A 14,514-nucleotide genomic window follows, 5' to 3' on the forward strand; every position below is an offset into this window, starting at 1 on the left:
GGAAGCCCTAGAGGGTTCTGTATGGCCAAGGGCCCCAAGAAACATGGAACTGGCCCTGACTACACTAGCGCTACTGCTGGTGTAATGTAATCATGATGCTCCTATGAACTCCTACACAAGAGTATACGCAGAAGCAGGAGACAAACTATATAGCAAACTAATAACCATTTCCGCATTAGCCCGAGTAATTCCAGCATGGCCCACCAATCACAATGTTGTGCACCAATGATGCCCCCATGTTAGCCATGCATGGAAGGCACCAATCAACATACTGAGGTGGCACAAAGACAATCACGATGCCATGCTCCCCAGTCCATACCCTATCCACAATGGATATGAGCTGCTGCCCAGAAGAGTCCTTAATGCTTCTTCAGTCAAGGGCCTCCATGGTCCAGCAGATAGGAAAGCAGCAACACATACCTGTAGTCACAAATGCTCCAAATCCCCCCTCAAACAAGGGTTCGAATACACTGGCAGTCCAAGCATGGACAGCAACAGCCTACACATAATCTTTTTGCTAGGGTTAGGCAGAGAAGGCGGCACTGCTGTGAGCTGCTTCCTAGCTCTGGGAGAAAGAGCAGAGCAGTGTGAGTGTGTGTGTGGGGGGGGGGTAGAGAGCAAGAGAGAGAGGGTGAGGTAACCTCCCTAGGCTAAATTTTTTTTGATGCCCCGTCAACAGTAATACATTAGGATTAGGGTTGCCAGGTTCTTGGCCTGAGACCGATCCTGTATCTTTAGGAGAAGAGAAAGTCAGCCAAGTGCAGGTGTCCTTGCAACTCTGTAATGAGAAAAACCACAAGGTGGAATTCTCCCTTCCCCCTGCCCAACTTTTAAAGATACAGAAAACCTCTTGGTTGCCAGGCCCAGCCTCCAAGAGGTCTTCTGTATCTTTAAAAGTTGTGGAGGGGGGAGGGAGAATTCCACCTTGTGGTTCTTCTCATTACAGAGTTGCAAGGACACCTGCACTTGGCTGACCTTCTCTTCTCCTAAAGGTACAGGATCAGTCTCAGGCAGTGGACCTGGCAACCCTAATTAGGATGCACAAGGCAGAGGCATCAGGACTAGAATCCGGGACTCCTCCAGAGAGCTGCAACCTCATCACACAATGTGACTGGCTTGTGAGATATCAGGCAGAAGGCAGAACACACTGTGCCGAGTGGCGGCTGGTGGCTCCATGTCAGTGGAGCAGTGGAAAACGCTCCAGGTTTTAACATCTTGGACTAAGACCCTTTCTGCAATTTGTTGTTGTTGTTGTTATGTGCCTTCAAGTTGACCATGACTCATGGAGACCCAATGAATCAGTGACCTCCAGGAGCATCTGTCATGAACTACCTAATTTTGTACATTGGAATAAATAGTAATCCACAGCAAATATTTTGGGTGTACTTTGTTCTGGGGTCATTTAATCCTCTTTACATGGTGGGTAGTGATGGGTGCTGTGGGGAGAGGCAAATGGGTGGAGCCAGTGGGAGAGATTATCTCTTCTTCAACTTGTGTCATGGTTGCAGCCAGTTTTTATTGACGTGAGTGCAAACTTGTTTTGCACATCCTAATGAATCCAAATGGCATGCAGTACACAAATTCAGTTACGTTTGGTTAATTTGTTTTCATGAATTTTGCAACTAACTGCCTAACAGGTCAAATCTTTGTTATTTAACCTGTTTGGGAGTATCTCGTGGAAATATGCAATTTAGGTGTGGCTTAAAAACATCAAAGGTTTGTTTTTATGGGGCATTTGAGAAATGTTTATTTTTGGATTTTCTTCCCTCTATATGACATCATAAATGGCCCAGTTATTTCACAATCACCCTCCGCCCCCGAAAAGGCTACACATTCTGGGCTTTCCTTAAGGGAAAAATGCAGCGAAAGGATATAATCAGCATTTTAAATCTGGTTTGGATAAATTCCAAGTCTGGTAATAGGTTGCTGTACAAATAATTGCATTTCACTATTAAAAAGCCATATGTGGAGCTTACAAAAGTATATGAAAGTAAAAATATACAAAGTAACAATGATACAATAATGAAAAAAAATCTGAACAAGAAAAGAAGAAAACCTGCATAATCATAGAAAAATTGTATGGTTGTACCTTGTCTTCAAAATTACTATTCCAAAAACAAATAAGCAAAGATCATCTCTCAACAAACTCATCAGTCTGATGTTACTCAAAAATAAGTGAACCTGGTGGGAGGCTTTCAAGTTAGCCACTGTACATATTTGTGCAGTTGCCAAAACGTTAAGAGTTAGTTCTACCTCTATTCTTTCTATGTTATTGTTAAAATAACCCAATATAATCTTCTGAGAGTCAGAAAGAATGTTATATCATGTTACTTCCTGAATTTTTATCAAGATTTCCTTCCAAAATCTTTGTATATTATGACAGCATCAGAAAATATGCATGAAATCGGCATTGGATAACTTGAATAGGTATACTGATCCTGAAATGCATAAATTAATATTGAGTCAAAAACTTTACATCAGAGTGCTAAACTTTTGTGCAGTCTTATCTATCTGTGGTGCTTGGTACAATATCCCTGCAACACCAACATTAACATTGCAGTTGATCACATGACAATAAGTATTGCAGCCTTGGTACTCGTTTGCCAATAAGTTTTGGAGATTACATACGAATGGCTGCTCTCAGTTAAATCAGGTTTTGTAATTCCCAGATGTGCCTGATGGTGTCACACTAACCTGTAATTGAGTGCTCTAATGTTAATATTAATTAAATAGCCAGATTTTTATTATTGAAATAGCATTTCCCAAAATTACATGTTGCATTAACCATGCTCCTGCTTTTTTTTTTTAAAAAAAATCCTAATGGGGAGAAACTGAGAAATGTTTTCAAGCTGCAATACTTTTCATAACCTAGTTAGTCTCGTTGACCTCAGCAAGGATTATTTCTCAGTAGACAGCCACAGGATTGCATTGTCGAAGCTTTTTTACAGTGTTTGCAAAAGAATCCTTACTTTTCTACCTTTGTTAATTTGTTAATTAATTTGTAAAAAATCTAACCCACCTTTTCATTAGAGGGCAACCAAAGCGTTTACAAATTCTGTTTATAACAGGGGTTCCCAAACTGTGGTCCATGAGCTGCATTCATGTAGTATGTGGCATGTCTGCATGTAATATAATCATACTGATTTTAAATTGTATTTTCATTTCTTATATTTTATTGTATTACAGTTTGAATTCTATGGAATGCAAACTGTAACACAATAAAATATAAGAAATTTAAAAAGCAATACAAATACAATTAAAAACATACAGCATGTAGCACCGTGCATTACAATTGCTAAAACAGGCAGAAAAAATCATTAATTGGTCCACCAAGACCATTAGCAATTTTCAGTGATCCATGGGAGAGAAGGTTTGGGAACCAGTGATCTATAAAATTATTTAAAATCAATAAACAAAATTTAATAGAAATTAGCATAAAATTGAATAATTCAAAAACAACCAAAATATGTAATTGCACTGTGGCCATGCTTGATTTGGTGGGTTACAAGTTATAGCTTGGCAGGGGCTTGACTACCCTCTGGTTATTTAAAAAAATGTTTAGGTAGACAGTAGAAAACAGAAGGTTTCTTAATCTCTTATACCTTATTGGTGGACTGGGTTCAGTTTGATGAGTCACAAGTAGGGATGGAAAGATCTGTCCAAGGGCCCCGGCATTCCTGGAGCCGGCCCTGATCCCTAGTCACAAGGTGTGTGAGCCTGTGTATGTAGCCTACTTAGAGTACTCGCTAACTCCCTTTCTAGTTATGTCAACTCCCAAGTTCTGAGTTCTTAAGCGGAGTAGTTTATTAACTGTTTGTCGTGGGTTTGATATTAGTCAAGACTATGCTTAGGGAAACATTAAAAATGGCACACACCCTTCTCCCATGGTCCCTTGGTGACATGTTTGTCTGTCAGTACTTAGATTATTTTAATTTCATTATCCAGTACTCTAACATACCCTTTTGCAGGCCCTCTTCAGCAAATACTTTCAGTGGTTGAAAGGACTGAATTGTTGCAAAGTACCCCAGAGATTATTATTAAAAAATAATTTTCATTTTCTTATTTATCCTAATGCATGTTCTAAGTGGTTACTTCTTAAAAGGCAGATGAGACGGAGTAGTGTGTGACTGAATAGTGCCTGACCCTCAAAATGTTTATTGCTTATGCTGATACTAGTTTGGTAAAATTGGACATTCCTTTGGGCATCATTTCCATGACTTAAATAACCAAGGCTGCGAATTACCAACAAGACGACTCTTTGGGCACTTTCACTATGCCACACCACACCTGGCTTCCTTTCATCTAGATCTGGCAAGGTGGTCGGGATTGCTATGTAACTGCTTGGATGATCTTGCCTACCTCTGAAGCTTCACAGTTGGGAAAAGGTTGGCTACTCATCACATTCATCAGGTGACAGCACATGAGCCATGGTGAGCGTGGCAAGTATATTTGTTAATGCCTTTAATCCTCTGGATAAATACAAAATTACCCAGATTATTAAAAAGATAATAATAACTCAGGACATTTTTACAAGCCAATCCAAGGACTATCTTGGGAAACTTTTTTCTTGTTCCAATAAAAACTAGTGGTGCCATTATAATTAGGGATGATAAAAACATGCTGAAGGGGTGACATTGGGGGGGAGCCAAAATCCACCCATTGTTGATGACCCACAACTTCTATTTGTCCTTGCAACACCCCCATAATGGGAACTAATTGGCTGTTTTTGTTCCTATGGCCTAGAAACAAATGGGGGGGGGAATCAGGGGGAAAGCTGCTCCCTCTGTCTCCCACATCCAATTTTACCCCTAGACCTCTTAAAATCTTCCCTATGCAGTGTAATGGAATGACCTTCCTCCATTACACTGCATAAGGCCAATCTGAAGAGGCTTGTGAGGGCTTTGGCAGCCAAAGTCCCAGTGATCCCTAACTGACAAAGTCATCGCTTAGGCTGTGCAAAGCATTTGTCAATCAAGGAAGCTAATTATTCACTTGCTCCCATTTCCACTGTGGTGGACTTTTCTGAGCCCAGGGCAGAAGAACTTTACCAACACCCTACTCTGGAATGTTCTCTTCAGGGAGGGCCTCATATCTTCAGTGCCAGGTGCAGTGCTTTTTATTTGCCCAGGCCTTTTAATGTGTTACCCTTTCAGTCTGTTCCCCCTCCCTTTAATCTGGCTTTTAATATTGTTGCCACTCTCCTCTGTGCTGTTTTATTGTATCTTCATAGTTTGTGTTATTTTAAACTCTATGTAAACTGCTGTGGGAGGAACTGACTGAAAAGCAGCATATAAAACAAACAAACTCACTCTGCTCTTTGCAGGTTCCCTGTTCCTTGAGTTAAACTCATTCAATCCACAATCTGGCTTCCTTTGCCTTCTAAAAATAAGTCATAAACAAGGGAACTGACTCATCGGAAGCAGTATGATTGATGCAAGCAAGAAAAGGTGGATTGGAATCTTAATACCTACATACAGTATTTGACCTCCTTAAATAATTTCCAATTCTTGGGGTGTGGTAAGACATGGATGACTGGCTTCTTTCTTCACCAAATCAGATAATCACCCTGCATCCTCTAATTTGCAGACCAACAACTGGGATGTGGCAGATATTACTGAAAGAAGTTGCAGTGTTAATTGTGCTATGTAAAAGGTCAGTCTGGATGATGCCAGTACTCCTTTTGGCCTAATTGGCAAAGCCTAAAGAGAGGCAAAAGAACTGGAGCAAAAGAAGGTGGAAGACACCCTAGGCCTCTTCCAGAACTGTTTTATTGTGGGTACACTGTGCAACATGCCATTGATGCAATAATAATGCATTACTGGTGGATTATACTGGACTGTCCACACATTCCAGTTTATTACTTGTTCTGCAACGCTTCCCCAATGTTATTACATTATTGCTGCCTGGAGGGGCACTCTTGCACTATAGTGCTACAAAAAAGTTAAAAAAACAACAACACAACCAGAACATTTTTGGTATAAAAAGTTACAGGATTTTAGCAGGAAGTTACGGGACATGCGCTGAATGGAAACAAAGCAGTATGTCTGACCCAAAACCTTTGCAGGTGCACACAGTATTGAAGGTGAGATCGTATATAACCGCCCAATATTATCATGAGTACAAATCATAATGAATGCACAATAAAAAGAATGTCTGAAGGAGCCCTGAATAATGTTCATTTAGATGTTTTTGCATTCTCCACCAATAATTACTGTGGAAGTGCAAAGTGGGGTGGAGACACACAAATGTTTGAAAGATGGATGGAATAGTATATGATAAACAGCAATCTGACTCAGATATGTCTGGTCATTCGTGAATTACAGGGGACCAGAAGAGGGATAGTCTCCTTACCGTTTTGTGCTGTTTTTAGAAGGCTACTAGTCCTACAAACTGCAGAGAGATGTGAGAGCCAAGGTCCTGCGTCAGTGTCATGACTGCTGGGCACTTTGGAACCTTAAAACTTTGCAAACAGTCACCAGGGAGTTTTGGTGGCCTCGGATGAAGCAGGAGGTGGAGCGCTACGTCCAGTCCTGCCCTGTCTGCGCCAGAGCCAAACACGTCATGGGATGGCCAGCAGGACTCTTGCAGCCACTCCCTACACCCCAGGGTCCTTGGCAGATGGTAACTATGGACTTCTTCATAGACCTCCCCCCTCTCAGGGGAAGACAACAGTGTTGTTGTTGGTAGATGCTTTTACTAAAATGGCTCATTTCATTCCATGCTTGGGACTCCCAAACGCACAAGAGATGGCTCAACTGTATGTGCAGCATGTGTACCGGTTGCACGGCCTCCCAGACAGTTTAGTTTTGGACCGGGGCCCGCAATTTACAGCTTGGTTTTGGCGCGCTTTGTAGTAACTCCTGCAGAGTGAGCGGAGACTGTCGTCATCTCATCACCCGCAAATGGACGGTCAGACTGAGGAGGTGAATGCCACGTTGGAGCAGTATCTCCGTTATGTCAATTACCAGCAAGACAACTGGATGTCCTTTTTGCCCTTAGTGGAATTCGCTTACAACACAGGGCATGCTACCACGCAACAGGTCTTTGCCAACCTGGGATACTACCCTCCAGCTTTTCCCACCCCACATGCCAGCCCCGCCGTTCCGGCAACTGAGGACTTTGTGCAACAGCTTCAGGCAATGCAGCAGTTGCTGAAGCAACAGTTAGAGAGGGGGAAAGTGGGCTATGAGAGTCACAGATCAACATCGACAAGAGGGGCCTGTAATCCTTGTGGGAGACAGGGTATGCCTGTCCATGCGTTATCTGCCTACAAGGGCACACTACCATAAGCTGGAGGACTGAAAGGTGGGCCCCTTTAAGTTGAGGCACAGATCAGTCCCAATGACCTTTTGTCTGAGGCTGCCTGCTTCCTTCAAGATACATCCAGTGTTTCATCACTCCCTGCTTACCCTGGAGCAACCACCCAACCCCCACAGGGAGCCAGAGGTGCCTCTTCCCCCCCGTAGCAGTGAATGGACAAGAGAAATATGAGGTGGTGCAGATTTTGGACTCGCGGAAGCGCTGAGGGCGACTTCAGTACTTGATCCACTGGAAGGGGTACAATCAGTTGGAGCATTTGTGGAAATACGCTGATGATGTTCATGCATCAGACTTGGTGAGAGAGTTCCATGACGCCTACCCGGACAAGTCCAAGCCCAGGGGGTAAAGGGAGATGGTGCATGGAGGGGGGGATGATGTTGCACCCCAGGAGCAAGGGGAGTTAGATCAGGGAGAGTCAGATGAGGATGAGATCCCTGGGGAAGTTGTAGGGGGGGGGCTCTGTCAGCCTGCAGACTTCCTTGCCCATCCCTCCTGTTGAGGCAGATCCCATCCCATCTGAGTCATTGGGAAGCATTCCTTCGTGTGCGCCAACCCCGCCCGCGCCAGAATCCCCACCTGGCACTTCAAACACTCCCCCACCAACCAGCTTTCCACTGCCCGAGGTCGCGCCATCACTTCGATCTTGTTAGGCAGCATAGCTGTTGATGCTGGAGGTGCTCCTTCAGATAGGCTGGGCCGAAACCGTAAAGGTCAAAACCAACACCATGAATTGGGCCCGACAAGCAACTGGTAGCCAGTGCAACTCTTTGAGCACTGGAGTTATGTGATCTCACCGGCGGCTGCCTTTAATCAGGCGCGCCACCGCATTCAGTACCAGTTGCAGCTTTTGGACCGTTTTCAAGGGTAGCCCTACGTAGTGCGCATTACAGTAGTCAAGGCGAGAGGAGACCAGCGCATGTCCCACCGATGGGAGCAGATGATTGGGAAGGTAGGGGCGTAGCCTCCGTATCAGATGAAGTTGATACAGTGCTGCCCGGCTCACAGCCGAAACCTGAGCTTCCATGGACAGTTGGGAGTCAAGAATGAACCCGAGGCTGCGGACCTGGTCTTTTAGGCGCAGTTGTACCCCATTGAGCACCAGGTCCAAGTCCCCTAACCATCCCTTGTCTCCCACGAACAGTACCTCGGTTTTGTCAGGGTTCAGTTTCAGCTTATTCCTTCCCATCCAGCCACTCACCAACTCCAGGCACTTGGACAGGGTTTCTATAGCCAACCTCAGTGAAGATTTAAATGAGAGATAGAGCTGCGTGTCATCCGCATATTGGTGACACTACAACCCAAATCTCCTGATGATAGTCCCCAGCGGCTTTGTATAGATGTTAAATAACATCAGGGAGAGGATGGAGCCCTGCGGCACCCCACAAGTGAGAGGCCAAGGGTTTGAAACCTCATCCCCCAATGCTACTCTTTGGTACCTATCAGAAAGGAAGGAACGGAACCACTGCAAAACAGTGCCCCCTATGCCTAACCCCTCCAGGCGATCCAAAAAGATAACGTGGTCAACAGTATCAAAAGCCGCTGAGAGATCCAGGAGGATGAGGAAGGTGCATTCACCCCTATCCAACGCTCTCCTCATATCATCCACCAAGGCAACCAAGGCTGTTTCAGTCCCATGTCCAGACCTGAAGCCCAACTGAATGGATCCAGATAATCTGCTTCCTCTAAGTGTGCTTGTAACTGCTTCGCCACCACTTGCTCAACCGCCTTGCCCAAGAATGGTAAGTTTGAGATTGGGTGAAAGTTGTTCAATTCTTGGGGATCCAAGGAGGGCTTCTTTAAGATTGGTTTTATTACTGCCTCCTTGAGAGCTGATGGCATCACACCCTCTTCCAAGGATGCATTTACCACCGCCTTGACCCCCTCGCCCAGTCTATTCTTGCAGTTCATAATGAACCACGATGGACAGGGATCGAGTAGGCAGGTGGTTGGCCTTAAGTTTGCAAGCATCTTGTCCACTTCATCAGAAGGAAGAAGCTGGAACCGATCCCACATCACCGGAAAACCACTGGCTGACTCTGGCTCACTCACTGTATCCACAGCGTGCAGAATCATACTCTTTAGATGATCAATTTTATCCACAAAGTGCTTTGCAAACTCATAACAGGAGGTCTTAGAATGTCCCATCGCTTCTGAAGCAACTGGACCGACCAGGATTCGTACCACTTGGAACAGCCTCCTGGGACAGCACTCTGCAGATGCAATAGAGGCAGCAAAAAAGGAGCCCTTATTGTTACATGGTAGGCCACTGCAGCCACTCTAACCCATGTCTGATCATCCTCGGAGTGAGATTTCCGCCACCAGAGTTCTAGCCGTCTCACCTCCCGCCTCAGAGTTCGCAACCGTGGAGTATACCACGGTGCCCCGGTGATCGCCTCATTCCACTCCTTCACCAGGGATTCGGCTGAGTGCCCGTCTGCAGGCTCCATGAAATCCCCAAGCGCATTCAGGAATCCATCTGGATCCATCAAATGCCTGGGGCAGACCATCCTAATGGGTCCTTTGCCCCTGTGGACGGTGTGTGGCATCGAAAGGTCTACTCTCACCAGATAGTGATCTGACCATGACAAGGGGGTAAGAGATGTAGCCCCCATTTTCAGATCACTCCCCTCCTCTTCTGAGGCAAATACAAGGTCAAGCGTATGACCAGCTACATGGGTGGGCCCCATGGAAATAAGGCGCAGCTCTCAGGAAGCCATGGTTTCCATGAAATCCTGTGAGGGCGGTCCCAGCTTGTATGCTGAAATCCCCAAGCAATTTGTTGAATTGTTTTCAAAAAATGCAATTATATGTGGGTTGTATCCAACTGAACCATCTGGGCATTAAGTGGTAGATATATTAATAAAGAATAAAAATAATGTTATATCCAGAGGAGACCCATTGAAATCAATGGACTTGACTAGCTTGTGCATTCATTTCAGTGGGTGTACTCTAAGTGTGACTGAATTGGATACAAGCCTATATATATTTTGAAATGCAAATATATAATCCTCTAATAGCCAACTTGCTGACACGGTGGGCAGTGCAACCTGGTCCCCATGTGGCTCCAGCTCTAAGCTGTAATGCAGTATGGATTCTTGGGGTATTTGTGTATTAGTCTGAAGCTGAGGCATCCATGCAGAAGCACCCTCATAACCCAGACAAGTGTTAACAGTGGGTGTAGGATAACAAAGCAATGTCAGTAGAATGCCATGGAAGAAAAAAAATTAACAGAAAGAGGTAATAAAAAGGATCTATCCATGGTAGTTAAATGTATTGGATTCTTAATAGATAAGGTATGAACATTCTTATTTATTTATTTATTTATTTATTTATTTTTAAAACTTATATACCGCCCGACTAGCAATAGCTCTCTGGGCGGTGAACATAGATACAATAAAATACAATATAATACAAAACATCAGTCTAAAATCAAATTTCACAGTCTAAAAACAGCAAAGGCTAAAATCAAATTACAAACATTACAATCATTAACAAAAAATTAAAATGCCTCGGAGTAGAGAAAGGTTTTAACCTGGCGCCAAAAGGATGATAGTGTCGGCGCCAGGCGAACCTCCTCGGGGAGACTATTCCATAGTTCGGGGGCCACCACTGAGAAGGCCCTTGATCTTGTCAATGCCCTCCGGGCCTCCCTATGAGTCAGGACCCGGAGGAGGGCCTTCGTAGCAGACCGCAGTGTACGAGCCGGTTCATAGCGGGAGAGGCGTTCCGACGGATATTGAGGTCCCGCGCCGTATAAGGCTTTATGGGTTAATACCAACACTTTGAATTTGGCCCGGAAGCGTATTGGAAGCCAGTGCAAGCAGGCCAAAACAGGTGTTATATGGTCAGACCGCTTCGTTCTTGTTAGCAGTCTGGCCGCCGCATTTTGCACCAGCTGTAGCTTCCGAACCGTCTTCAGAGGTAGCCCTACGTAGAGCGCATTACAGTAATCCAAACGTGAGGTTACCAGAGCATGTACTACTGATGTAAGATCCTCCTTACTCAGGTAGGGACGTAGCTGGGCTACCAATCGAAGTTGGTAGAATGCATTCCGTGCTACAGAGGCTACATGAGCCTCAAGTGACAGGGAAGAGTCTAGAATGACTCCCAGACTACGAACCTGTTCCTTTAGGGGGAGTGTAACCCCATCCAGGACAGGATATATATCCACCATCTGATTGGAAAAACCATCCACCAACAGCATCTCAGTCTTATCAGGATTGAGTCTCAGTTTGTTAGTTCTCATCCAGTCCATTGTCGCGTCCAGGCAACGGTTCAGCACATTGACCGCCTCACCTGAGGAAGATGAAAAGGAGAAGTAGAGCTGCATGTCATCAGCGTACTGGTGACAACGCACTCCAAAACTCCTGATGACCGCACCCAACGGCTTCATATAGATGTTAAAAAGCATGAGAGACAAAACCGAACCCTGCGGGACCCCACATTGGAGTACCCACGGTGTCGAGCAATGTTTCCCAAGCACTATCTTCTGGAGACGGCCCGCCAAGTAGGAGCGGAACCACTGCCAAGCAGTGCCTCCAACTCCCAACTCCGCAAGCCTCTCCAGAAGGATACCATGGTCGATGGTATCAAAAGCCGCTGAGAGATCAAGGAGAATCAACAGAGTTACACTCCCTCTGTTTCTCTCCCAACATAGATCATCAAACAGGGCGACCAAGGCCGTCTCAGTGCCAAAACCGGGCCTGAAACCCGATTGAAATGGATCTAGATAATCGGTTTCATCCAATAGCGCCTGGAGCTGGTCAGCAACCACTCGTTCCAAGATCTTGCCGAGATATGGAACATTTGCCACTGGTCTGTAGCTGCTGAAATCCTCTGGGTCCAGGGAAGGCTTTTTCAGGAGTGGTCTCACTGCTGCCTCCTTCAGACAGCCAGGGACCACTCCCTCTCGCAAGGAGGCATTTATCACTTCCCTGGCCCAGCCAACTGTTCCCTCCTTGCCAGTTTTTATTAGCCAAGAGGGGCAAGGATCTAGTACCGAAGTGGTTGCACGTACCTGTCCAAGCACCTTGTCCACGTCCTCGAACTGAACCGACTGAAACTCATCCAACAAAACATGATAAGACTGTGCACCAGACACCTCACTAGGGTTAACTGCTATAAAATGAGAGTCTAGGTCCCGACGAATGCGTAAGATCTTATGCTGGAAGTGCTCAGCAAACTCATTGCAGCGGGCCACCGAAGTATCTACAGTGTCCTGAAGGCCTAGATGGAGTAGCCCTCGGACAACTCTAAAAAGCTCCGCTGGGTGGGAGAGAGATGCCTTAATAGTGGCGGCGAAATATTGTTTTTTCGCCGCCCTCACCGCTCCTATATACCGCTTGGTGAAAGCACAAACCAGCGTATAGTTGCATTCATCAGGAGTTCGTCTCCATCTCCGCTCAAGCCGCCTCCTATCTTGCTTCATCGCCCTCAACTCTGGAGTATACCAAGGAGCTGAATGAGCTCTGCAAAGGAGAGGGCATGCAGGAGCGATCGTGTCGACAGCCCGGGCCATCTCCGCATTCCACAGATTAACCAGGGCTTCAACAGGAGCGCCGGTCCTATCAGCCGGAAAATCCCCCAGAGCCCTTTGAAAACCTTCAGGATTCATTAGTCTCCGGGGGCAGACCAATTTAATAGGTCCCCCACCCTTGCGGAGGGAAAAGGTTGCTGAAAGTCTAAACTTCAGCAAGCAGTGATCTGTCCATGACAAAGGGAGAGATGTAAAACTCCCCACATCCAGATCACTATCCCCATGTCCAGTAACAAAAATAAGGTCGAGTGTATGCCCCGATATATGTGTTGGGCCACTAACATATTGGGATAGCCCCATGGTTGTCATGGAGTCCATGAAGTCCTGAGCCACCCCAGACAAAGTAGCCTCGGCATGAATGTTGACATCCCCGACTACTAATAGTCTAGGGGATCTCAACAATACCTCCGAGACCACTTCCGTCAACTAAGTTAAGGAAGCCACTGGGCAGCAAGGTGGGCGGTACACCAAAAGGATTCCTAGTCTGTCCCTCTGGCCCAACACAAGGTGCAAACATTCCAGACCAGTAGTTGTATGGACATGGTGCTTGGTGAGATGGAACTCTTATAGACCACAGCAACCCCACCTCCCCGACCCTCAGATCTCCCATGATGCTGAACCAAATACCCCGGTGGGCAGATCTGGGAGAGACTAACTCCCCCCTGTTCGCCCACCCAGGTCTCGGTTATGCATGCCAGATCAGCTGCCTCATCCATAATCAAATCATGGACGAGGGGTTTTTTATTATGAACCGATCTGGCATTAAAAAGCAGCAGCTGGAGATCTGAGAGTTGGCTGAGAGGACAACCAACAACCCTGCGGGTATGAGAAGGACCGGAACAAGGCACAGCCACAACATGTCTGGGCCGCGTTCCCCTTACCTGGCACGTCCTTCTCATAACACCATACCTCCCTCTGCCCGTCACTACGGCAATTGGGGCCCCCTCATGTCTCCCCGCTAGATGGAAAGATCTCTTCCCCAGGCACATTATAAACTATAAATACAAAAAGAAAAATACAAAAAACTCAAATACATAAAATACACACTCACTCACAACATGCATTCATATAAGCACCCAGAAAGAAAGCAGCAAGAGCAGCAACCTCTCCTTGCCTTGGGCGATGGTCTCTTCCTCCTGCAGGCACTGGGTCTCCCAGGCCACCTCAGCCAGCCGGCTTATGTATCCCTCCAGAGAGGGACAGGTGGTAAGAATCAGTCCTGGCTGGCTGGGTACCTGGGGCCTGGTCTTGCCAGGCAGAAGTCCCTCAGGGAAGGGTGGTGGAGGTGGTGGTCCCGCAGCAGCTGCCACCGCCGCCACCGCCGCCTCTCCTTCCCTTGGGTGATGGTCTCTTCCTCCTGCAGGCACTGGGTCTCCCAGGCCACCTCAGCCAGCCGGCTTATGTATCCCTCCAGAGAGGGACAGGTGGTAAGAATCAGTCCTGGCTGGCTGGGTACCTGGGGCCTGGTCCTGCCAGGCAGAAGTCCCTCAGGGAAGGGTGGTGGAGGTGGTGGTCCCACAGCAGCAGCAGCAGCAGCAGCAGCAGCAACAGCAGCACAGCAGCAGCAGCAGCAGCGGCCTCTCCTTCCCTTGGGCGATGGTCTCTTCCTCCTGCAGGCACTGGTTAATAGATGAGGTATGAACATTCTAAGACCAGTT

The sequence above is a fragment of the Rhineura floridana genome, chromosome 7 (genome assembly GCF_030035675.1).
Source record: "Rhineura floridana isolate rRhiFlo1 chromosome 7, rRhiFlo1.hap2, whole genome shotgun sequence".
NCBI lineage: Eukaryota > Metazoa > Chordata > Lepidosauria > Squamata > Rhineuridae > Rhineura > Rhineura floridana.